A 26,284-nucleotide genomic window follows, 5' to 3' on the forward strand; every position below is an offset into this window, starting at 1 on the left:
GTCGTTGGGATCCAGCACGGCGTTCCGTATTACTCTCCTTAATCCATCGATTCCATATTCTGCTAACAGTCATTGGATCTCGACCAACGCGAGCAGCGCAATCGCGATAGGCTAATATCCGACCTTTATCAATGTCGGCAACGTGATGGTACCCATTTCTCCTCCTTACACGAGGCATCACAACAACGTTACACCAGGCAACGCCGGTCAACTGCTGCTTGTGTATGAGAAATCGGTTGGAAACTTTCCTCATGTCAGCACGTTCTAGGTGTCGCCACCGGAGCCAACCTTGTGTGAATGCTCTGAAAAGCTAATCATTTGCATATCACAGCATCTTCTTCCTGAAGCTCAAATTACGCGTCTGTAGCACATCATCTTCGTGGTGTAGCAATTTTAATGGCCAGTAGTGTATTTTAGCAGTTCGCTTTTTCTTTCTGGATGAATCTGTTTTTCTGGCAACGGCACTACTTTGTGCTATGAAAGAGCAACAATCCAGCTGCTGCCTGTAGAGAATAGATCCAACGGTACATAAGAAGGGGAAGACGAAAGTGAGGGAGCTCTCGTATATACAAGGTACCCTCGTTTGTTAGCTCACTAATACACTGAAGCGTACGCAAACTAGTCGCCAGCGTAACTGCATAGCGAGGCTTCCACTCTACACGCTCGCGGCACCCTTCGCGTGCGTTACTGCCCGGCTAACCTCGGTGGTCTGCGAGTCGGTATATCTTGTGCAAGTAGCGGCGCTGCCGCCGCCTGCAAGCCCGCAGTCCGCGATCGTGCAGCCGGCGGCGCCGCAGCAGTAAAAGAGTAACACGGCGAAAATACGGGCCGGCAATTCTGGCCGGGGCGGTAAATCTGCGGCATCGCAGGCCGCGTCAGCGGTCGCTCACTCTGTCTTCATGAATTTTACTGTTCGCTTCCCAGGCGAACACCCCTATCTTAACGCGTAACAACACAATAAAGCGCTCTTTATATATCCGTAAACCTGAAACGTGCCCCTGAGCTCTCGGCCGTCTTTAAGGGAGCTCCGCATTTTAGTAGCCGACGAGGGTAGCGAGTAAAGAGGAGAATGAAGCACGACTGCCGCATCTGTAATGAGGATTTTTTGCTAGGCACTGTTACGATAGATGTCGTTTACCGAGCAAAGGTAAATTTGTGTGACGCTCCTATGTTAACGACGAACCCCTACACCACATTCTGTACAGGGACTATTATTAAGAAAGGCAACGGCAACGGGTGTACACAATCACTGCTTGTTGTTGTTACTGTTGCCTTCAGGCCGAAGACTGGTCTGATGCAGTTCTTCACGCTAGTCTACACTACGCAAGCCTCTTCGTCTCTTCTTGACTGTTAACTACATTAATTTGGACATGCTTTCTACAGGGGAGAGTGTTGTACCTTGAGAATAGTGCCTCTAGAAACAAATGAAGTATCGCTGTCGGTGTGTCAATCCCGTGAAGAATTTTAGATTCACGTGAAGGGAAGCGCATTAGTAACTACCTCAAGCAAATCCAGCATTTTCCATTGTTTTTGTTGTCGCGAGACATGAGGTCGAGTATTGTGCAGCGTTTTTAACTACCGGGTGGTTATAATAAAAGTGCAACTGCTAAAGAGGTTGAGTGGGACTTTAACTATCGTACGACAGCGTAAATTGCTAGATATTCAAATTCCTGAATGTGGAACCGATTTATGATGGTAAAAAAATTAGTTCCCATTTTGGCTACCACATGTAAATCTGGCGCTGTGAGTGCAAAGAAAGAGGTATAGAAATGTTCCCTTATATAATTGATTAGGAACGGGATATCAGCAGAAAAGATGAACAAGGGAGAAAGGCGTAATGTTGCTATTGTTAACTGCCGCTTACACAGTTTGTTCAATATGAGCACCGGACACGTCCACGAGGTGCTGTACAGCACCAGATTTGCCCCCGCTCTCCAAATTTGCAATTTTCTTTTTACAGGGCAAATCGCTTACGCTTAACGCGTAGGAATATCAAATGTAGCTGCCATACGATATTACAGGCCACACAGAACTCTATGAGTCGCTGCAATCTAATTACAACCACCCGCCATTTTGGATTATATACATTTAATTCCCATTTAGTAAACTTATATTAAAGCTATTTGGAAGATTTTGTAAATTTTCGGTTACAGTAGTTCATGATAAGTAAAATTCTATGTATTTTCAAAACTAATTATGTAACGTGTGGTCGGTTAGACCACACTACGTTGGTCATGCATCACCTGACACCTTGAAATGGAAGGAGGTCTTCTAGTATGGAGCATGTCATATTTGGAAACAAACTGAGTTTCTTTAATGTCCCATCAGCTTTCCCTGTCTTGTAAATGGAAATTTGTATCAGTTTCTCATATCCTCTATTTCAAAATGTGTTTAACTTGTAACTCGTTTTTTATAATATTTCTACTTATTTAATTTACTTTCTGGTTACTGGTATGTAATAGAGTAACACTATAACTGGTAGACTACTGAATATAGTATTCCTAAATTTTCATGACTACAGCACTTTAAAATTTGAATAGGATATTTTTTTTCTACAAACATGACCAAGCTATACTTTCGAACCTTTATTTGGAACCAAAAAAACATTATTTTTGCTTAGTAATTTGTGTTATTATAGAAAAATTCCACGTATAGAAGTAAGACGTCATTAATATAACATTTATAGCAGACAACAAAATCTCAACATAATGCATCCTAATATTTAGTTTACGTTACAGCGCCACAAAAAACAGTGAATCCTATCACTTAAAAATGAAATAAGAAAATATGTTAAACTTCTGGGCTGCCTAGAAAAGTGTTCCAAAGTACAACACTCTCCCCTACGCAAGGCTTGATCCAGTCCTACAATTTTTACTCCCAGATACCTCCATTTCACTATTCCTTTGTGCCTTTGGATATATCCTACCAACCGATCCATTCTTTTGGTCAATTTGTGCCGTAAATTTATTTTCTCTCTAATTCGACAGAATACCTCGTTAGAAGTTATCCGAACAAGCCTGCCCAATTTCCTAATTTTTAGCACTGCTCCACGTTTCAGAAGCTTCTGTTCTCTTCTTTTGTGAACCGTTTTGCGTACATGTTTCACTTCCGCATTAGACTACTCTCCAGACAAATACCTTCAGAGTAACCTCTCTCCACCTTTAATTTATTTCGATGTTAGGCTTTTTTATCTTTTTTGGTAATGGCGGTCTGCATGTTACATTAGTTCTCCTTCGACCATCAGTTACATCAGTTGCCAAAATAGCAACACTTACTTACGACTTTCGGTATCTCTTTTCCTAATCTAATTGCCTCAGTACTGCCTCATCTAATTCGATTACATTCCATTACCATTGTTTTACATTTGTTGATGTTTATTACACAACTTATTTTCAGTATGCAATCCATTCCATTCAGCTGCTCTTCTGAGTCCTATCGCATCGTTAACAGAATTACATTGTCATAAGCAAACCTAACACTTTATATTTTTAGGTAGAGTAAAAGGAAAAAGTTCAAATGTGTGTGAATACCTAAGGGACGAAACTGCATAGTTCACCTGTCCTTACACTTATACACTACTTAAACTAAGTTAAACAACTTACGCTAAGAACAACACACACACCCATGCCCGAGGGAGGACTCGAACCTCCGCCGGGAGTGGCCGAGGTGGAGTCAGATAAGAAACTACTTCAGTTCTAATTATTGGTTCAAAATTAAGACCACTTTCGGGTAATTATAAGCCCATCTGCGGGTGTACAAGGCTGTTAAATGGAAAATAAAAAAGTATAATAAGAGATTATATGCTTTTTAACACTTATTTGTAAAAATGATCGTGGAGATTCGCCATCTAACTATAAATATAAAATTGATGTGGGCAAGTTATTCAGAACGACTACATGGCATGCAGCAGACAGCCATTACATAACCTGAGAGAAGCGAGTATTCAAAAGAAAGAAAAAGAGATAAATACTAAGAGAACATCGCCGAAAAACGTAAGATAACTTTCACTGTGAGGTGTATGACCGCCCACACGCTGTGAACACTAGGCTGCGGGCAGGTGACAAGCACATGTGAAACCGAGACACGAAAGGACGCGGTGGCGGAAGGCAGCTGCTTACGAAAAAGAGCGACTATTATACAGGAAGGGAAAGTGAAGACATCTAGTGGTGAAGAGCGTTAGAGCTGGTGACTTACGTTAAGAAATGGTAAATACATAGTATATAACTTGATGGAACTGGTATACTTGTGCTTGTTCTTTAGCACCACTGTGGAGAAGTAAGACGTCATCAATACAACATTTTTAGCAAACAACAAGGTCTCAACGCAACGAATCCTAATATTTAATTTATGTTGCAGCACCACAAGAAACATCATTTAAGAAAACAACGCTGAGTACCGCATTTTTAGGAAAGAGACTACGACTGACAGTGTAATTCACAGCTCATCGAACCACCTGCAGGAATATAACATGGCTGCATTGTATGCAGTAGTGAACAGTGCGACCTAAGTATTCTTTCGCGAACAGGAATATAAAAGTGAAGTTGAAATTATCAAGTACAATGCGAGCTCTAATGGCTACGCAATTACGGCTGTAAACACTTTTCTCCAGCAAATTCAGTATAAAGGACATCATTGTAATCATTATGGAATTACGTTGGCACACATCGATGAGGACATTCCGTGTAGTTCATATAGTAAAATACCCTATTTAGATACTATTTCAGGTAAGGATGGCCAATTGCTCAAAAAGACTGGTGTCACAGCGGCTTCTGTGTTTTTTTTTTTGTTTTTTTTTGCCATGTATGTTCAGGCAATTATCACATTAAGTGTAATTCCTTCCAATGCCTCTACATCCGTCAGACGGGGCGCACTTTGAACATCCGATTCAAAAAACATCAGGACTTTCTTAACCCTAAGTTCACTTTATGTATCTCATATTATTCCTTTTGAAACAGGGCTCAAGGTAGGGTAACACATTGTTCTTGCGATTGCAGTGATGGATTAAGTGTCTGTTGTTACAGATAACTGTGTAGTTGAAGGTATGGGATAGAAAGAAATAGGGTGCCTGTAATCGATCTCAGCTACAAAGGCCAGTACTGTAAGGTATTCTCTATCAGATTAAGAATGTACATTATTGACGTACATCGACGATTATGTATCAAGCACATTACACTTGACGCTGTCTCCTACCCTTATGACAAAGTGTCACATAGCACACAACAGTCACGAGAGGACAATACGGGGTTATTTTTAAGCCTACAAAACATTCAATAACATTGATGTACATAAGTGCCTAAGAGCAATAGAAGAAATGATACAATATGTGGAATACATACTCCTTCATGGTCATCCTTCGTCACACTGCACACACCTAATCAGTAGTTCAGTTTGGCTCACATCTGGCCGAGCATATCAGGAGTGACGGTAAGAACATTTGCTGAATGACTTGCCGCAAGTCTACGAGGTTCTGTGGTGGAATTGGAACATAGCTGTCCTTGGTGTAAAGGCACAACAAATCACAAGACGCCAAGTCCGTCGACCATAATGGTCACTCGAACACCTGCAGGTTCAGCTGCTTAAACGCTGCGTATGCAGTGATGTAGCAACATTTTATTCTTTTGGAAATGTGGAGTAACGCCATTCTGTTGAAATATGAAATCCCTGTTAACAGTTTCAAGTTGTGGCCAGTGCCACAAGTGCAGCGTTTCGATAATTCTGCAGTCAGTGTTGCCTCTTTCAGTGGTTGTCCAAAGTTGGCACCACATTCAAATGTAAATGAATAAAAAACAACTCTATTATTTGAGTCTTTGTCGGTATCAGTTAACTAATATGATTTTCAAAATGTTTAATTGTATTTAGAATTACACTCTCCAGGGCATCATACAAATAACCGAGATGCAGATTAAAATCCGTACCATCCATCTGAAGTTCATTCAGGTTGAGTTCAAAGTCTCTGTAATCGTCAGCTATCGTTCAGTTCTATCTCCCTTGGATATCCTCTAGAGAATCCTCATAAAATCTAAGACTACATTTTTAGACAGATGATACTTTTGTTTGATTGTCACCAGATGCTGCCCCACGCACCGTACCACGGTCGCTAACGCATGCCTGTTCCGTGGCACTCGACTTGGAGGTAAGCCGATTCGAATCCTGGTCGTAGGTGAAATTTTCACTGCCGGTATTTGGCCGGCGTTGGCAGGAGAGGTGATGACGTACAGTTCTTGCCAGGCGTCCACACGATGGGAACGCCAAGCTCAGCGCCCACCATGGTGCTGTTTGAGAGGTGTAGGCTACCTCCTGAATCCGTGTTTCACCCTCTCCCTTCAATAATCAACACCATACAACACAAACATAACACTACACTTTAGACACATCCAAGACATTCACCTATAGTCCACAAATACGCCTGAGACACAGCTCTCAAATGTCCACAAGGAAAAGGGGCCAATAAGTGCGTAAGAAAAGCGTTCCCGCCAGATAGCTAAACCCACCCCGTAGGATTCCCAGTCAGCAGTGCCATACGACATTTTTAATCAGATGGTATCCATATGTCAGGGGCCAGAGTTGTATCAATCTTAATAATCTGGCGTAACTACAAGGTGTAGCATCTCTGACTGTATGCTAACTTTTCGCAAAATAAGGACGGGCTGAAAAGTAATGCCTCCGATTTTTTAGTGTGAAAGCTGTTAAAACATTTTAATTAAACTAACGTTACTGGCGTTCTACATCTCTATTCTTTATGTCAACGAGGTCTGAATGAAAAGTAGTGAGAAACATTATACTTTTCGTGGTGGGGCAATGTTTTTAAAGTTTCCAACGTAACAGAGACGCGAAAAAGTCTCACGCTAAAACTTGCAGCTGGTGTGCTCCTTTAAGTGTTATCGTAAGATCTATACTGTTCTTCTGGAGGGCTCTATCTTTTAACATGGGCTGGGGGTGGTCCTGACGTAACAGAGACGCGAAATAGTCTCACGCTAAAACTTGTGGCTAGGGTGGCCCCTTTAGTGTTATCGTAAGATCTATACTGTTCTTCTGGAAGGCTCTAGCTTTTAACATGGGCTGGGGGGTGGTCCTAACCGTTAGCTGGCAACGTGGGTGTCTGTCCCTTATTGTAGGGCCTTCAGCTTAACCTGATTCTGCTCTAGGCTTCTGTTTTCGTTTCTCCACTCGGAACTGCGTCTGTCTCACTGTGGGAAGGTATGACATGCATTTAGGCATTCTTGTGTTAGTCTGTGGTATTCCATTTGCTCACTCGTTACACGTTACTCGTATTACTTTTGTTAATTTAATGTCACGATTTATTTGGAGCTATGTGACATATTACTGGATTTGCTTATCATGTCAAGGTTTTCATGGAAGGTGTTGGATTTGCCTGCACCTTACATATCACCACCCTTCGAACTTAATTTTTGTACTGAAGTTAGGCAATGATTGAATCGTTGTCTAAGCCAGTCAAAAATTATTTCGTTACCTAAATTTTGTTGCCTACTGTTCAGCCACGTTGTTCTGTTCTATGCTAGTTTGTATTACTAATTTATATTTTTATATTCTTCACATTATTATCAAAAATATGTTTATATTGACAATGGAAGAATATTTGTATTCTATTATAATTATTATTTTTTATTATTTTTTTTCTTTATTTAATTGTGAAGTTTGTTTATTTAAGAAGTTTCTAATCGAAAGTGACGAGTCTTTCACATCGATTTTCTTAGAAATAATGTTTTTATATATGTAGTAATTAAGTAAAATCTGTTCCTAACACATTTTCTAAATATTATGTACAAGTAAAATGTTTTTGTTTCTAGACACTCATTTCAACATTGTTACACTAACAAATAAGAATTATTTCCAAGAATTGCCTTAACAAAGAAATATACGTACACAAGTATTGAGACATTATCCTAACAAATGGTACAACTGTTAAAAGAAAAAGGGAAAACATCCAACAATATAATTTCTTATTCTTTGGTTTTATAAGGAGAAAATAAGTAAAATATGATTATTCTTTTATTTTTATGAGGAGAAAATAAGTGGTATATACTTTTAGTGTTTATTATGCCTTACTTTTGTTCTTTACATACTGTCCATTTCAGAACTAATGACTTATTTTTATCGATAGTCTATTTTTTACTTAAGTCCGTAGTCAATTACTGCTATTTTGTAGTTTATTAGCTGTCTGGTGTGCTTAACGTATTTAGTTTTTCACACGTTTCTTTTGCACAATTCCTACATCACATAATTTGATTTCACACATTCACTCAATCCTATGAATGTTTAAGCATGAGGTTGGTGAATGTTTTTTGCATGAAGGTGATGGACTTGAGCGAGATGGATGTGGGCAAGTATTTGATGTACAGCTTCGTTCGTCGTTCCTTGTTGGCTTTGCAAGTGTGTGTTGCTGTTGTGGAGGACCCATAATGGAATGGAGCTGTGAGTGCAGAATCTCGTGGTTTACTGGCTTTGTATGCGTGAAAGTCATAGTTATGTGTAACTGAAAGCGGTCGTTTTTCGTTGTAATACTTCACAGACGACTAGCTTACAATAGGACAGGGATTTGGGAAGATATGTCGTCTATTCTTCACCCATCTTCTTTCTTGGTCTCAAGCTTGTGAATCGTCAACTTCTGTTCTTCCTGTTTTTCTCTGCTTCTTACTTGCTTCTTGGATCTTCTCTGGCCAGAATATGGAAATATTTATTGATAACTAGTCGCTTTGAAGTTCTCCTCTTAGTAACAGTTTGATAAATTGTTTGGGCATGTAATTTTTAGTTTGTGGAAGTTTTCTTCAGTTTCATGCATCAGCGTGCTGTTTAATAGCAGTAGCTTTTTGCCAGTGGTGGCTTGCCCAAGCGATCTTCTCATCGAGCCATTTTTTGCTCACTCCACTGTGTCAGGGTCTTTGGAGACCCTTCTGGCGTTTGGTGCCCTGTCGTGTCTCTGCAGGGTTCCGCCACTGTGTGGTTCCATGTTCTGTCTCAGCAGGGTTCGGTCACTCTGTTGTTCAGCTTGGCAGCAGATTTATTTACTGCCCACTTCAGCTACAAGGGCCTTCTGTTGGTCTTGCTGTCCTTTCCCTTCTCTCGACACTTCTGCCTTTTATAAATCGTGTCTTGCTAATTACGTCCTTTCCTTTCTTGATACTTCTCGCATTGCAACTTGTGGGTTGTTGCATCTCGTCCTTGCTGGAGTTTTTACAATGGTTCTTACAAAAAGTTTTACTTATAATCATCTAACATATGTCTAGTACTTACAGTGTTTTACGCCTTCTTAAGAGCTTTACAAATTTTGGCGCCCTTTCCATGTTACAATTCTAAGATATTTTGAGTCTTAATGTCTACAAGAATCCTCAAATTCGTTTTTTCTTTTTGTGTAGTGTCGTGGTGTATAGCATTTTAGTATTTCATGCTGTTAGACTAACTACGCTTTATCCCTTCATCTTAATCTATAGTACTATTCGTGTTATTTTTGTTTTCGTTTTTATTGAAACTACTTTCTTTTTCCCACCTTCCTCTCTCTTCATTCTTCTTTCCCCTGACGATCTTATCTGCAACATAATCTTGGAATATTGTGCTGATTATTTGCCAGTAATAAAATTAATCTTCAAACTTTTTTATATGGCTCACATGGTGAAGTCCTAAGGTTTTGCCTGTTTTTGGGTTCATTAGTTCCAAAGCATTATCATGAGCAATTCGGCTAATTATGACAGGTCCTTTGTATGCAGTGTAAAACTTATGTATTTTGTGTTTCTGTTTGCTGGAGAGATGGTGTGTTTTTAAAAAGGCTTTCTGGCCTACTGAGAATGTTCTTTTAATTTCTGTTCTATCTCCTCTTTCTTTTCTTTTAATGGCTGCCTTTCTGATGTTGGAGAGAGCTGTTGCTATGACTTGTTTGCGCTGTCTACAGGGTACAATAGGAAATCTAACATTTTCTCTGGTTATGTTTGGGGGTTCAATATTTTTAAGTACAGTAACTGGAGGTAGTAGTGTAGTGCTATGTGGCATTTCATTTATTACTTCTTGAAAATCTTTAAGGTATATATCCCAAGTGTCGTGTCTTTTGCCTGTATATAATCGGCATAAAGTGCCTATGTCCTTCATAGATCGTCTACTGGATTTATGCTAGGTTTGTACTTAGATATGAAGATGGGTTTTATTTTGTGTTGTTTTAGCCTGTTCTGCCATTGCACTGATTTGTATTGTGGGCCATTATCCGAAATTATCCGTTCCGCTCGACCTACTTGTCTGAGAAAATCTTGTCTAAATGCTTTACTTATAATAAGACCTGTTGCCCGTTTAATGGTGTCAAGGTAACATATTTAGAAGAAAGTTCCGAAACGACAAATATAAAAATATATCCATTCTTTGTGCGTAGGAGGGGCCCCATCAAATCTGTTGCAGCTATTTGTTTTAATCTTTTAGGGATTATTGGAAACATAGGTCATTTGGTTTGGAAATTGACGTGTTTAGCCCTCATACATTTTTTGCATTTGACTAATACTGTTCTAATTCGTCTTTCCATATTAGGAAAATGGCTTGTTTGTTTTATTTTTAAAAAGCATTTCTTTGGTCCAAAGTGGCCATTACTTAAATGTGTATACCATATGTACTTATTAATTAGTTTATCTGGGATATAAATTAACCATTCATTCGTTGCAACATTTCGTCTAAATAGTAAAACACGGTTTTTTACGATATAGTGCTGTCGAATGTCTGGAAAATCCTTACTTCTCCACTTGTGTTTGATTCCTAGTATTTCGGGATCCTTGTCCTGTTCTTTACCTATGTTTTTCAGTGCAGTCGTAATGTAGTTTTCGAAAGGTACTTGTTTCATATAGTACATTGTAAACTGGCCTTCTGCTGCTTCCAAACCTATGTTATTGGATGCACCCTGTGGACATCGTGCTAATACATTCGCTGGTCCTGGTATGTGTGTAATAGTGAAGTCAAATTCTGGTAGTATTGACATCCATGTGGCTAGCCTCCCATGAGTTAGTTTGGCGGATAAAAGAAATTCTAATGCTTTGTGGTCAGTGTATACTTTTGTTTTTCTTCCGAACAGGAAGTATCGAAAACGTTCAGAGCCCCATACAATGGCCAATGCTTCCAGCTCCGTGACTGAATAGTTTTTCTTGCTTTTTGTGAGTACCTGACAGGTAAATGCAATTGTTCTATATGATCTTAGCCCTGCCTGTTCGTATTCTTGGAATAAAACAACTTCTAAACCTGTTTTCGCGCTATCAGTGGCCGTACAAAAATTTTGTGTTAGATCAGGATGTGCTAAAATCGGTGCTGTTGTTAGTGCGTTTTTCAGTTGTAAAAATTCTTCATTGGCTTGTTGATCCCATACCCATGGCGTGTTTTTTCCAGTCAATGCACATAGGCGTTGTGTTGAGACAGTCGATCCAAATAAATTTTTTATAGAATCCGGTGAGACCTAGAAATCCTCTGAGAGTTTTCTTATTATATGGAGTACAGAATTCTTTGATTACCGTTAGTTTTTCTGGGTCGGGCATTACTCCTTTCTCGGAAATTATGTGTCCTAGAAATTTGACCTCTCACCTTCCAAATTTGGATTTTGTTATATTTACTGTGACCCCATGCTCTTTCATGATCTGTAAAAACTGATTTAATGCGTCGTTGTGATGTTCCCAAGAGGGTTCTGCTATAATCACATCATCAACATAACAAGTAATTTTTTGTAAAATTTCAGGACTGAGTATAGTATAAAATCCACTAATAAACGCTGCTGATGATTTGTTTAAACCAAATGGCAATCGTTTAAACTGGTAATATCTATAACATCTACCGAATACGATAAATGCTGTAAATTTTCTACATTCTGGGGCCAATTCTATTTGCCAGAAACTACTCCATAAATCAATTGATGAAAATATCTTAGCACCGAGGAAGTTTTGTATCAATTCTTCTAATTTTTCTAGGCGATCTGTCTCTGTGATTATGGTTGTGTTGATCTGTCTGGAATCAAGCACTAACCTGACGCTCGCATCTCGTTTTTGTACAATATGGAGCGGGCTGTTATATGTGGATGTAGCTGGTTCAATAATATCGTCATCTAACATTTTAGATATCTCCTTGAATACTTCATTCCTGTAGCTTAATGGGATTGTATAGGGTGGCACTCTAAATGGTTTGTGCCGTTTTACTTCAAACTTGTACTGAAAGTGTTTAATACTGCCAGTCTTAAGTAAAGATACCTCTGCTTTATCTCGTAAAATACCCTCTAATTCTCTTTTACTGTGTTCCAAAGTACCTTGAACTTCTTGCAATTTATCATCGATTTCTTTATGGACTTCTGACATGAGTTGAGGCGATTCCCCCTTTTGTGCATACCATTCTAATTCGTCATCCTCTTTATCTCGCGTCATTCTTAATTGTTTGTGTATAACTGGTATTTCTTCTAATTTTAGCTTTCACTCAAAGAGAAGTGTGACATTCCCGAATGTTACGTTACCTGTCCCCACATCTATTATCGCTCGTCTCTCATTTAAAAAATCTGCACCTATAATCAAATCTACAGTTAGTTTAGGTACAATCACGAAGTTGGTTTCGATCTTCTGACCTTGACACGAAAGAGTTAACCTTGCATATGTTTTTGGATAGGGTCCGCCTTTAGCAAAACACAGTTTTGTTTTATAACCCAAACATGTTTCACTGCAGTTGCAGCATCCTCAGTTGGCTTTTATTTTCCATCTGTTAAAGATAAAGAACGTTCTTTGTTGTTTTGTATAAATGTAGCTATTAGTTTTTAAAATGTAATGACAGATATTTGAAAAAACACATAAATTATGAAAATTCATACCTTTTTACCACGTGGTGTGGTTTTTCTGATGTGTTGTGTTTCCCCCCTCCCCACACACCACAAAAAGAATCCTGAAACCTAAAATCTCTCTCTCTCTCCCGCTCTTTCTCTCTCTGTCTCCCCCTTTTACATACACACACACACACATACACACACACACATACACACAAAATCACAATCACCTCTGAAAGGTTCAAAACACCACCAGGAACACCTTCAACTGTTCCACTGTCAGCCATCTTGTTTTTACACCTCCAGCTGTTCCACTGCCAGCCATGTTTTGTTTTTATAGCTGATAAACAGTGAAACAGTGAGTGGCAGTGACAGTGGCAGTGGCTACTCAATATTCAGTGTCTGACAGTGATGAAGACGAAAAAAGAGTAAGTGAAACCCTATGTAATCAGACACTCTCACACACACACACACACACACACACACACACACACACAGAATTAAATAATTTCAGGCATAGTAACAACATGGTTCTTCAAATCGTAATTTTGGCTTAAGCAATTTATCTACTTTAAGGTATAAGTGGTTGCAGATGACAAACTGTGGAACAAACGGTCACTGTAGAAACACAACACGTCAGAAAAACCACACCATGTGGTAAAAAGGTATGAATTTTCATAATTTATGTGTTTTTTCAAATATCTGTAATTACATTTTAAAAACTAATAGCTACATGTATACAAAACAACAAAGAACGTTCTTTATCTTTAACAGATGGAAAATAAAAGCCCACTGAGGATGCTGCAACTGCAGTGAAACATGTTTGGGTTATAAAACAAAACTGTGTTTTGCTAAAGGCGGACCCTATCCACAAACATATGTATTGTTAAAGCAAACAAGAGCTTCAATACCAAGAGTTAACCTTGTTTGTCTCGTAACTTCCGCAGCATTGTTTTTAATAGGACGTCTTACTTTAATATTACGTGTTTTCAGAACTGGCAACTCCTCATTGGCATTACACTGCATGAATAAATTTTGTGAGATCGCAGTCAGTTCACTTCCGCTATCAATTACAATATTGACTGGGATATGCTTTACCATGGCCTTCACAATTGGTTGAATTTGAAAGGGTTGGTTCTGTTCTTCTTCTTGCATCAACGAATCCTCCACTGAATCATATATGACTCTTTTTAGGAATTTCCCTCGTGAATTCGAACTTTCTGTAGGATAAACTTCGACTGCTACTTCTCTCTCTTTTATTTCCTCTCCTCTATTTCTTCCTTCATTTACGCTTTCTTCAACATCCTCTACTTTTTCCTCATCCTCGTCTATCTTCTCCTTCTTCGTCGCTACTTCCACATAATCGCATCTAAATGCTCTAATAATCGCTTCATAACTTCCTTCATTATATAGGTTGGGTTGTGTGCCCACTAGTAACATATTTTCAACTTCTGTCGACTGCGCATTATCCTCATTGAATTCGCTTTCCCTGGTTTCCATCTCAAATAGGTCTGCAATACTCATTACTTCGTCCTTTCCTCCTACATTCGTTGTGCATGCCTCTGGTAATTCATCTTCCTCGTCAGTATTCTCCCAATTAATTTCGTCCCAACATAATATTGTTATTTTCTTGTCTTCGTTTTCATCTGGTCCCTGCGGATTTGTTTCTTCCTTCTTCCCTTCTCGTGATAAGATTTTTACTTCTCTGTTCAAGGTGCTCCAATTGTCCTGGGTCAGTGTGTCATTCTCTTTGGCATGGACGCTTAGCTGTCAATTCGCACGTTTATCGGGGTTTGGTGGTCTTCCCTCCACCTCTTCTATCTGTATTCTCTTTTCTTGTTCAGCTTGTTGATAGTGGTTTCTTTGTTGATAATTTGTCGGTCTATTGGTTCTCCAGTACCCGTTCTGGTTGTCGTTATTCCCTCTGTAATAGTTGTTGCCGTTCCTGGGTGAATTATAGTCATTGCCATATTCTCTTCTAAATCCATAACCGGTACTTTGTTGAAATCTATTGCCGTTTCTTGGTGCGAAATTATCACATAGTTCGTAATTATTGTTTCTTCGTACTGTGTCTTGTGGATTCCACTGCTTTTTGCTTTCGTTTTCACATGCTCTTCGTCTTTTTCTTGCGTCATCTTCCGAAAATATGAACTCTAGTTCCCTTAGAATACCTTTAAATGCTTCGACGTCATTGCCTCTGCGATCTACTAATGAATGCTGGTATTTCAATGGCAGCCTCATCGCGCATAATTTAATCAACTCTCCGTCACTGTATGGTACATCGAAGCATTGATTTTTCTTTACCATTAATTCGAAAAATTTCACGAGGCTCTTCTCTCCTGAATTTTCAAAATATGGCTTCTGTAATAATTCGTACTTCACTCTGTACTGTGCTTCGCTGGACCAGTATCGTGAGAGAAACTTCTCTCTGAAATCTTCGTACGATCGGCATGTCGCTGCAATATTCTGCATGGTTTCTGCGATTGTTCCTGACATGTGTGCACATATAAAGTCAAATTTTTGTGCTAGCGTCCAGTGTTCTGGTAATCCTACTCGGAATTGATAAATAAAAGTTCGTGGATGTAATGAGTTTCCTTCTCGACAGTGTTGAAATTTTCTGACTGTGAGGAAATGACCGTTGTCGTACTTCGTCATAGTTCCATATGAAATTCGCGATTCTTCGCCACTTTTGTTTCTGATCATTTCTCCTGTCGTTCTTTCCGGTTGTGGTAGATCCATTGGATATAGTCCACTGTAACTTTCGCCTACCCTTGCGTAGTATCGTTGGAGTGGTACGCAATAATTTCTTCCATCGGTTGTGAACATGTAGCTCAAAGCATTGCACTGTACTCTTCGTGTCCTGGCTTTCCATTGTCAGGTATTGGTTCGGTATCTTCTCTGGCTAACCTTGCTGCTTCATTGAACGATCCAAACTGTCTTGAAACATACATTTGTGGTCCCGCATGTATTTGTGATGATGTTTGTTCATCAAGAATGTCGAAACGTGTTTGTTGCGGTGCAGGCTGTCTGATTTCACGTATGTTATTTTCCTTCTATGATTGGAACCGGAAATGCATGATATCTTTGATAATTGCTTGTTTTTCCGGTGCTGTTACAGATACGGATGTGGTTGCAGACTCAGTGCTTGTTCGATCTTGTTCACTATGCTCTTCAATGGTTTGCAACAACTCTGTTCTCAGTTTCTGAAATTGTCGCTTCGTTTGCGCTTTTATTTTGACTATGCGGTTATCATATCTTTTCAGCGCGGCTTTTGTGATACGTTTGTTCAAACACTGTTTTCAACAATTTTACGCACTGTACCTGCTGCTTGTCTAGTAATTTCGTTTATCTGTTTCTCTAGTTTCTAGACTTCTCCCTGGGTGTTGTTACGTAATGTTTTGATCTCGCCCTGAATGTCATTACGCAATGTTTGTACGTCCGCTTGTACCTTGTCAATGTCTGTTCGCAATTGATTGTGACCTTTTATTAAGTTTCCTATCACTTCTCGAGATTCTTTTGCCTCGTCTTCAATATGACTTACGGGTAACTGAATTTTTTTGTTTTGTTCTTTAATCGCAGGCATTTGTCTCGTGGTTTCTGCATTCTGAATTTGAATTTGGTTCGCCATGTCTTTATTTTGCCTTGTCATGGTTTCCGTAATTTGTTGTAATAATTGTGTCAGATTGGTGGGTCCTATTCCGTTTTCTTCGGACGTCCTACGCTCTGTGTTTTTGCCCAAGTGTTGGTTCGCAACCGTTTGCATTGAACTGTGCTGTGACACGTTTCTGCTCGCATTCCTTGTACTCTGTGGTGAGGGAGCTCTGATTACTTGTACTATGGGTTCTACGTATTCAATACGCAAGTTAGAATCCTCATCGACTGTCTCTCTACTTTCCTGCTCCTCTGTCGTATGCTGACCTAGGTTTTCTGTGCCTTGGCGTATATTACCCTCCTTATGGTGCGTTATTTATATGTCCTATTTCTCGCGATACTCCATCGTCTGTTGTACTGTCCTCTATTCTCTGTCCATTTTCATGCTGGGTCTCTACCTCAATTTGGTCAAGGTCTCGATCTGCCATTACTAATCTTTCTGAATCCTTTATTTGCTGTTTTAAAAGCAATTCACGCGCCCTACTTCGAGTCAACATACGCTCATACGATCTCACACGTTTCATAAACATTTTGTTCACACGACTTGACACTTATTATACCCAAGACTGACAATCCATTCACTTACTTGTTGGGTCAGAACCAACGTCTCAACGATGTATCCGCCACCTCTGCACTTTCATTGAGGAGAAAACTTAATTCTAACAATTTTTAAAATTCATAACTTAATTATGCTATTGCCTCTGCTAGAATATCTCACTATCTATCGCTGCAGCTACTGTTTTCAACTATTTATGGCTTTCAATAAAAAAAAATATTATGAATATTTTTAACAGGATTTTTTCTGACCTAGTTAGGCATGTGGTCGACCTTCAATCATGGTATTTTACCATCCTGGCAGGGTCGCCATTTTCTAACATTCTGTGTAGTGTCCGATTATTCTATATCGTGTCTCCCTACCACTTCCGCGTAATGACGCTCTGTGCGTGTTTTTTAGGGAATTGACTAGTTTGAACTTGGGACCTGTTGTTGGTAAGGAGACGCCAGACTACACATGACATGTAGAGTTCAGAAGAGTTCAATGAGACTAGCGATGATATAACCAAATACTTAATGATTTCAGCGTCAGCTCCACTGCACTCCCTGTAAAAGAATCTTAGTACTAACTATATTTTGTGGAAGTGGTTCAAGGCTTTCCTATTTCTAGTTAGCTGGTAAAATAACGTCGAAAAAGCAGTTAAGTTTCCCATTGGAAATTTTATTCTACTCACAAAACATTGTTTATAAATTGCACTATTCATAAAAGGAAATACACTCCTGGAAATGGAAAAAAGAACACATTGACACCGGTGTGTCAGACCCACCATACTTGCTCCGGACACTGCGAGAGGGCTGTACAAGCAATGATCACACGCACGGCACAGCGGACACACCAGGAACCGCGGTGTTGGCCGTCGAATGGCGCTAGCTGCGCAGCATTTGTGCACCGCCGCCGTCAGTGTCAGCCAGTTTGCCGTGGCATACGGAGCTCCATCGCAGTCTTTAACACTGGTAGCATGCCGCGACAGCGTGGACGTGAACCGTATGTGCAGTTGACGGACTTTGAGCGAGGGCGTATAGTGGGCATGCGGGAGGCCGGGTGGACGTACCGCCGAATTGCTCAACACGTGGGGCGTGAAGTCTCCACAGTACATCGATGTTGTCGCCAGTGGTCGGCGGAAGGTGCACGTGCCCGTCGACCTGGGACCGGACCGCAGCGACGCACGGATGCACGCCAAGACCGTAGGATCCTACGCAGTGCCGTAGGGGACCGCACCGCCACTTCCCAGCAAATTAGGGACACTGTTGCTCCTGGGGTATCGGCGAGGACCATTCGCAACCGTCTCCATGAAGCTGGGCTACGGTCCCGCACACCGTTAGGCCGTCTTCCGCTCACGCCCCAACATCGTGCAGCCCGCCTCCAGTGGTGTCGCGACAGGCGTGAATGGAGGGACGAATGGAGACGTGTCGTCTTCAGCGATGAGAGTCGCTTCTGCCTTGGTGCCAATGATGGTTGTATGCGTGTTTGGCGCCGTGCAGCTGAGCGCCACAATCAGGACTGCATACGACCGAGGCACACAGGGCCAACACCCGGCATCATGGTGTGGGGAGCGATCTCCTACACTGGCCGTACACCTCTGGTGATCGTCGAGGGGACACTGAATAGTGGACGGTACATCCAAACCGTCATCGAACCCATCGTTCTACCATTTCTAGACCGGCAAGGGAACTTGCTGTTCCAACAGGACAATGCACGTCCGCATGTATCCCGTGCCACCCAACGTGCTCTAGAAGGTGTAAGTCAACTACCCTGGCCAGCAAGATCTCCGGATCTGTCCCCCATTGAGCATGTTTGGGACTGGATGAAGCCTCGTCTAACGCGGTCTGCACGTCCAGCACGAACGCTGGTCCAACTGAGGCGCCAGGTGGAAATGGCATGGCAAGCCGTTCCACAGGACTACATCCAGCATTTCTACGATCGTCTCCATGGGAGAATAGCAGCCTGCATTGCTGCGAAAGGTGGATATACACTGTACTAGTGCCGACATTGTGCATGCTCTGTTGCCTGTGTCTATGTGCCTGTGGTTCTGTCAGTGTGATCATGTGATGTATCTGACCCCAGGAATGTGCCAATAAAGTTTCCCCTTCCTGGGACAATGAATTCACGGTGTTCTTATTTCAATTTCCAGGAGTGTATTTTACTACAGGATGGTAAAAACCAACTTTGTTCAACAAAAATGTGAACGAATATTCCCTGAGTGGGTTTCCAAGTTTTACAATGGATCAAAGGATGACCTATGCCATATCACATCTATAATCTAGGATTAAATTAAGTTTCACAAGAGAGAAAAAGTATCAAAATAGTCTACAGTGACACTCAATTATCTTTAATTACTTATCTAACTTGTCATAAATTACAGTGGCTGATGTGGCTTCTCAATAACTATATAACAGAAAAATCGTGTTTCAGATTTTTACTTCAAGTGGCAAATGTGAACACCATGGGCTTTAATTGACGATCGACACTAGTATTACGCAAAAATGGAGTGTAACAGATGACACTTCTGCAGTTCTGAGTGAAGCTTTATGTGCTGTTATGCGGCATCGCCTTAGTTCATTAACTTGTCAGTGTTTGTCAGGGGGTGGCGGGCAGCTTAGCTCCGCTCACCTCGCCGTCTCGGAAGCAACTCTCCCCTAACTTCTCCTTACTACAATTTACCGAAGTTGGTTAAAAAAACTAACTGGCTCTGCTTTCATCTGACCAATCAGGGTCTCAATGTTAACCTTAAGCTCCGCCTACAAAAATTCTGTCTATCCAATGAGAAACGTTATACGTTTCATGGTGGGACAATGTTTTTTAAGTTTGCAATGTAACAGAGACGCGAAAAAGTCTCACGCTAAAACTTGCGGTTGGTGTGGCCCTTTGTGTGTTATTGTAAGATCTATACTGTTCTTCTGGAGGGCTCTAGCTTTTAACATGGGCTGGGGTATGGTCCCAGCGGTTAGCTGGTGACGTGGGTGTCCTTCCCTTATCGTAGGGCCTTCTAGTTTAACATGGTTCTGCTCTCGGCTTCTGTTCTTGTTTCTCCCCTCGGAACTGTGTCTGTCTCACTGTAGGAAGGTATGACATGCATTTAGGCATTCTTGTGTTACTCTGTGGTATTCCATTTGCTCATTTGCTATGTGACATACTTCTGCCTTTGCTTATCATGCCAGGGTTTTCATGGAAGGTGTTGGATTTGCCTGACACCTTACATAGCTTGCACGTAATGCTTCGCTCATTTTGTGCGTTTGACGTCCAGGCTTATCTTCACAGAACTGGTACGTACGTGCACGAGTAACATCCACTTTAGAGATGATTTTCAATGCAACCGCCTAGCTTTTACAAGCGCTTCGCTACTCGCTGGCTCACATTTTGCTGTGGTGGACACTACACATAATTCCTGCACCCTCCACTGCCGAAACAGCATGCACACAAGCTATGAGGATGTGTACACCCATGGGTGGAGAACTACGAGGGTCAGTCAAAAAGTAATGCCTCCTTTTTTTTTCTACGTTTAATTGTCAGGAAATTTAAATGCAATTACATAGGTTGAAAACCACAACATTGAGGATCATTTTGTCATTTTTCAATGTAATCTCCGCCCATCTCTACAGTTTTGGTCCATCTTTGAACAAGGGCATGTATCCCAGCACGGTAAAAATCACAGCTCTGCTTCCTAAGCCATTGACGCACGGATGTTTTGACGGCCTCCTCATCTTCAAAATGAATTCCACGATGAGCTTCTTTTAGTGGCCCGAACAGATGGAAGTCTGATGGTGCCAGGTCAGGGCTGTATGGGGGATGAGGCAAAACTTCCCATCCAATTTTGACAATCTCGTCAGAGGTGTGACGACTGGTGTGTGGTCTTGCATTGTAATGCAAAAGAAGAACATCTGCCATTGATTTTGTTGGGCGAACTCGCTGAAGACGTGCTTTAAGTTTTTTGAGGGTTGTGATGTATTGAACAGAATTTATTGTGCATCCCTGCTCCAAAAAATCAACCAGAATCACACCCTCTGTATCCCAGAAAACTGTTGCCATAACTTTCCCTGCCGATCGCACAGTTTTGAATTTTTTCTTCCTCGGCGAGCTTGTGTGACGCCACTCCATTGACTGCCTCTTTGATTCGGGTTCAAAAAAATGCACCCATGTTTCGTCCCCGGTCACAATTTTTTTCAGAAACTCATCTCCCTCCAAACGGAAGCGCTGCAAGTGTGTGGAGTCACTGCACTCACGGGCCTGCCGCTCCGCTTTTCGTCAGTCAACGGTGTTGGCCCTTCAGCTTCCTTACAACGACGAACCCATCGTCTAACAGTGCTGACATCCACTGTCACAACACCATACACCTTCTTCAGTCTTTCATGAATGCGTATGGGCGTTTCACCTTCTGCATTCAAGAATTCAATCACACAACGCTATCTCAAACGAACATCGATGTCGGCCATCTTACAAACTTCTGCTGTGCTGCCACCTGTTGACACAGAAAGTTACTACTGCAGTGGATTGCAGAAGAAGGTTTGAGGAATGGCGCCAAATTCAAATTTTTCACTTAACTTAATTTTTTTAAGTAGAAAAAAAATGGGAGGCATTACTTTTAGACCGACCCTCGTATAAACTTTTTTCTTTTAGCGTTCACATAACAATAATGTAATGTGTTAAGCTCCAAGAACACCAGAACATTGAATCAACACGGCCAACCCATTTCAAAAAATGGTTCAAACGGCTCTGAGCACTATGGGACTTAACTTCTGAGGTCATCAGTCCCCCTAAACCTAACTAACCTAAGGACATCACACACATCCATGCCCGAGGTACGTCTCGAACCTGTGACCGTAGCGCTCGCGCGGTTCCCAACTGTAGCGCCTAGAAGCGCTCGGCCATCCCGGCCGACGACAAAGGCGCGCAAACAACTTTTCCGGAAATAGGAAAGTGCTCAAAAGCACTCTTCCCACGATTTCAGCCCATAGATTTATGCCAAAGTGTGCCTGAAACCCACGTTCACGGGTGACATGTCGGTTGTCTTCCGACCAATAATGAATGTGGTGGAGGTTTAAAATAACTTCACGAGTGAAGCTAGATTTGTCAGTCCATATCAAGTTGTTTATAAAATGTTCATTAACTTCCACTTGGTGCAAAAATCATTTACAAAATTTTACTAGTGAAATGGGGTCCTCTGGTTGCTAGTACTGAGTTAAAGTGTAATTATATGGATGCAGTTCTTCATCATGCAACACTTCAATAGTAAGTCTTTGAGATATCCGGAACTGCCTTTCAGTATCACGGGTATTTCACGGAGGTGACTCGTGAACGGTTTCAAGAATCGCGTCCTCTGTTTGTGCATTATATCTAACCTAGTACGACCTTTATCCATTACATGTGGACGAGGATGTTCCGAAGGTGTTGCTACAGGCGACAAAAAACATTCCTATTGAAATGCTGCCTTTGAGAATACCATGCAGCATGCGCTTCAGCAACCGCTGCAGTTTGATTAACAGATGCATGTAGCACCAAAAGTTTATCGACGTATTTATCTTTTGTGTGCTCCATCGGGAAGTCGCCCTACATGAACTTGGCAGAACCAGTTACGGTTGTGCACTTTGCGGTTAGGAGAAACATGCATTCTGTTTAATAGATCGCACTATCATGTGAGAAAATGACGTCCGGCTTATACACGACGAGAACTATAAGAACACGTCTGAAACTTAAAAAATAACCTGACAAGGACTAAAACCATAGCACCGAGGTGGATGTGGGTTCGGTGTCTCAGCATTCTGCTCAGTAAACTACGGCAGCTCGTACGGGAGTGCACAGTGATAAACGTTTCTCTGGTTACTCCGATGCATTTTAACACGAGACGGTGTTGTTAGCTGCTCGTTTTCATACACATATTTTCAAAACGAAGCCTATCTGATTTTGCTAGATAAAGAGAATGAAACTTCATTCTGCAGCAGAGTGTGTGCTGAAATGAAACTTCCTGGCAGATTAAAACTGTGTGCAGCTCGCAATCCACTGCAGAGTGAAAATTTCATTCTGGAAACATCCCCCAGGCTGTGGCTAAGCCTAGTCTCCGCAATATGCTTTCTTCGGCGAGTGCTAGTTGTGCAAGGTCAGTAAAAGTGCTTCCAAGACGTTTGGAAGGTAGGAGAGGAGTTACCAGTGGAACTGAAGGTGTTAGGACGGGTCGTGAGTCGTGCTTTGGTAGTTCAGATGGTAGAGCACTTGCCCAAGAAGAGCAAAGTTTCCGAGTTCGAATATAGGTCCGCCACACAGTTTTGATCTACCAGATATTTTAGTTGCTAGGTAAACATTAGTCTTCACTCTGAATGAGGAATCGTATTTCGATCTCCAAGTGCACAATTTTCTCTTCAACCTTTACAGGGCTCGTAGTTCGCGCGCAATGAGTAGTGCTGCCTCAATGCAGACGCACAGGTTCAAACTGGCAGTACGTAACTTATGTGAAAGTTTTAACATAAGATAACAGCTCCCAATAAGCAGATTATGATAGAAATACGAATTCTTAAATTCGTTCAATAACTGAATGAAATACTGAAAATGAAATTTGGGTTGTCTCTGCAAGCCGTCAGGCAGCAACTTGCAATTGAGTCAGAACCCCATGTTGTTCCAAAGGGTCATCATCATTTAAGACTGATTATGCCTTTCAGCGGTCAGTCTGCAGCATAGCCCCCTTATAAAATTCCTCCATGATCCCCTTTTCAGTGCTAACATTGGTGCCTCTTCTGATGTTAAACGTACACTCCTGGAAATTGAAATAACATCACCGTGAATTCATTGTCCCAGGAAGGGCAAACTTTATTGACACATTCCTGGTGTCAGATTCATCACATGATCACACTGACAGAACCACAGGCACATAGACACAGGCAAAAGAGCATGCACAATGTCGGCACTAGTACAGTGTATATCCACCTTTAGCAGTAAAGCAGGCTGCTATTCTCCCATGGAGACGATCGTAGAGATGCTGGATGTAGTCCTGTGGAACGGTTTGCCATGCCATTTCCACCTGGCGCCTCAGTTGGACCAGCGTTCGTGCTGGACGTGCAGACCGCGTGAGACGACGCTTCATCCAGTCCCAAACATGCTCAATGGGGGACAGATCCGGAGATCTTGCTTGCCAGGGTAGTTGACTTACACCTTCTAGAGCACGTTGGGTGGCACGGGATACATGCGGACGTGCATTGTCCTGTTGGAACAGCAAGTTCCCTTGCCGGTCTAGGAATGGTAGAACGATGGGTTCGATGACGGTTTGGATGTACCGTGCACTATTCAGTTTCCCCTCGACGATCACCAGAGGTGTACGGCCAGTGTAGGAGATCGCTCCCCACACCATGATGCCGGGTGTTGGCTCTGTGTGCCTCGGTGGTATGCAGTCCTGATTGTGGCGCTCACCTGCACGGCGCCAAACACGCATACGACCATCATTGGCACCAAGGCAGAAGCGACTCTCATCGCTGAAGACGACACGTCTCCATTCGTCCCTCCATTCACGCCTGTCGCGACACCACTGGAGACGGGCTGCACGATGTTGGGGCGTGAGCGGAAGACGGCCTAACGGTGTGCGGGACCGTAGCCCAGCTTCATGGAGACGGTTGCGAATGGTCCTCGCCGATACCCCAGGAGCAACAGTGTCCCTAATTTGCTGGGAAGTGGCGGTGCGGTCCCCTACGGCACTGCGTAGGGTCCTGCGGTCTTGACGTGCATCCGTGTGTCGCTGCAGTCCGGTCCCAGGTCGACGGGCACGTGCACCTTCAGCCGACCACTGGCGACAACATCGATGTACTGTGGAGACCTCACGCGCCACGTGTTGAGCAATTCGGCGGTACGTCCACCCGGCCTCCCGCATGCCCACTATACGCCCTCGCTCAAAGTCCGTCAACTGCACATGCGGTTCACGTCCACGCTGTCGCGGCATGCTACCAGTGTTAAAGACTGCGATGGAGCTCCGTATGCCACGGGAAACTGGCTGACACTGGCGGCGGTGGTGCACAAATGCTGCGCAGCTAGCGCCATTCGACAGCCAACACCGCGGTTCCTGGTGTGTCCGCTGTGCCGTGCGTGTGATCATTGCTTGTACACCCCTCTCGCAGTGTCCGGAGCAAGTATGGTGGGTCTGACACACCGGTGTCAATGTGTTCTTTTTTCCATTTCCAGGAGTGTATTACTTCAAAATCATTCTTAATCGAATCCAGGTACCTTCTCCTTGGTCTGCCCCGACTCCTCCTACCCTCTACTGCTGAATCCATGAGTCTCTTTTGTAACCTTGCTTCTCCCATGTGTGTAACATGACCCCACCATCTAAGCCTGTTCATCCTGACTGCTACATCTATAGAGTTCATTCCCAGTTTTTCTTTGATTTCCTCATTGTGGACACCCTCCTGCCATTGTTCCCATCTACTAGTACCTGCAATCATCCTAGCTACTTTCATATCCGTAACCTCAACCTTGTTGATAACGTAACCTGAATCCTTCCAGCTTTCGCTCCCATACAAGAAAGTTGGTCGAAAGATTGAACGGTGCACAGATAACTTAGTCTTGGTACTGACTTCCTTCTTGCAGAAGAGAGTAGATCGTAGCAGAGCGCTCACTGCATTAGCTTTGCTACACCTCGCTTCCAGTTCTTTCACTATGTTGCCATCCTGTGAGAATATGCATCCTAAGTACTTGAAACTTTCCATCTGTTCTAACTTCGTTCCTCCTATTTCGTACTCAATCCGTTTACATTTCTTTCCCACCGACATTACTTTCGTTTTGGACATGCTAATCTTCATACCATAGTCCTTACATTTCTGATCTAGCTCTGAAATATTACTTTGCAAACTTTCAATCGAATCTGCCATCACAACTAAGTCATCCGCGTATGCAAGACTGCTTATTTTCTGTTCACATATCTTGATCTCACCCAGCCAGTCTATTGTTTTCAACATATGATCCATAAATAATATGAACAACAGTGGAGACAGGTTGCAGCCTTGTCTTACCCCTGAAACTACTCTGAACCGTGAACTCAATTTACCGTCAACTCTTAACTGCTGCCTGACTATCCATGTAAAGACCTTTAATTGCTTGCAAAGGTTTGCCTCCTATTCCGTAATCTCGTAGAACAGACAGTAACTTCCTCCTAGGAACCCGGTCATATGCCTTTTCTATATCTATAAAGCATAGATACAGTTCCCTGTTCGACTCATAACACTTCTCCACTATTTGCTGTAAGCTAAAGATCTGGTCCTGACAACCTCTAAGAAGAATAAACCCACACTGATTTTCATCCAATTGGTCCTCAACTAATACTCGCACTTTCCTTT

Source organism: Schistocerca gregaria, chromosome 4 (genome assembly GCF_023897955.1).
Source record: "Schistocerca gregaria isolate iqSchGreg1 chromosome 4, iqSchGreg1.2, whole genome shotgun sequence".
NCBI lineage: Eukaryota > Metazoa > Arthropoda > Insecta > Orthoptera > Acrididae > Schistocerca > Schistocerca gregaria.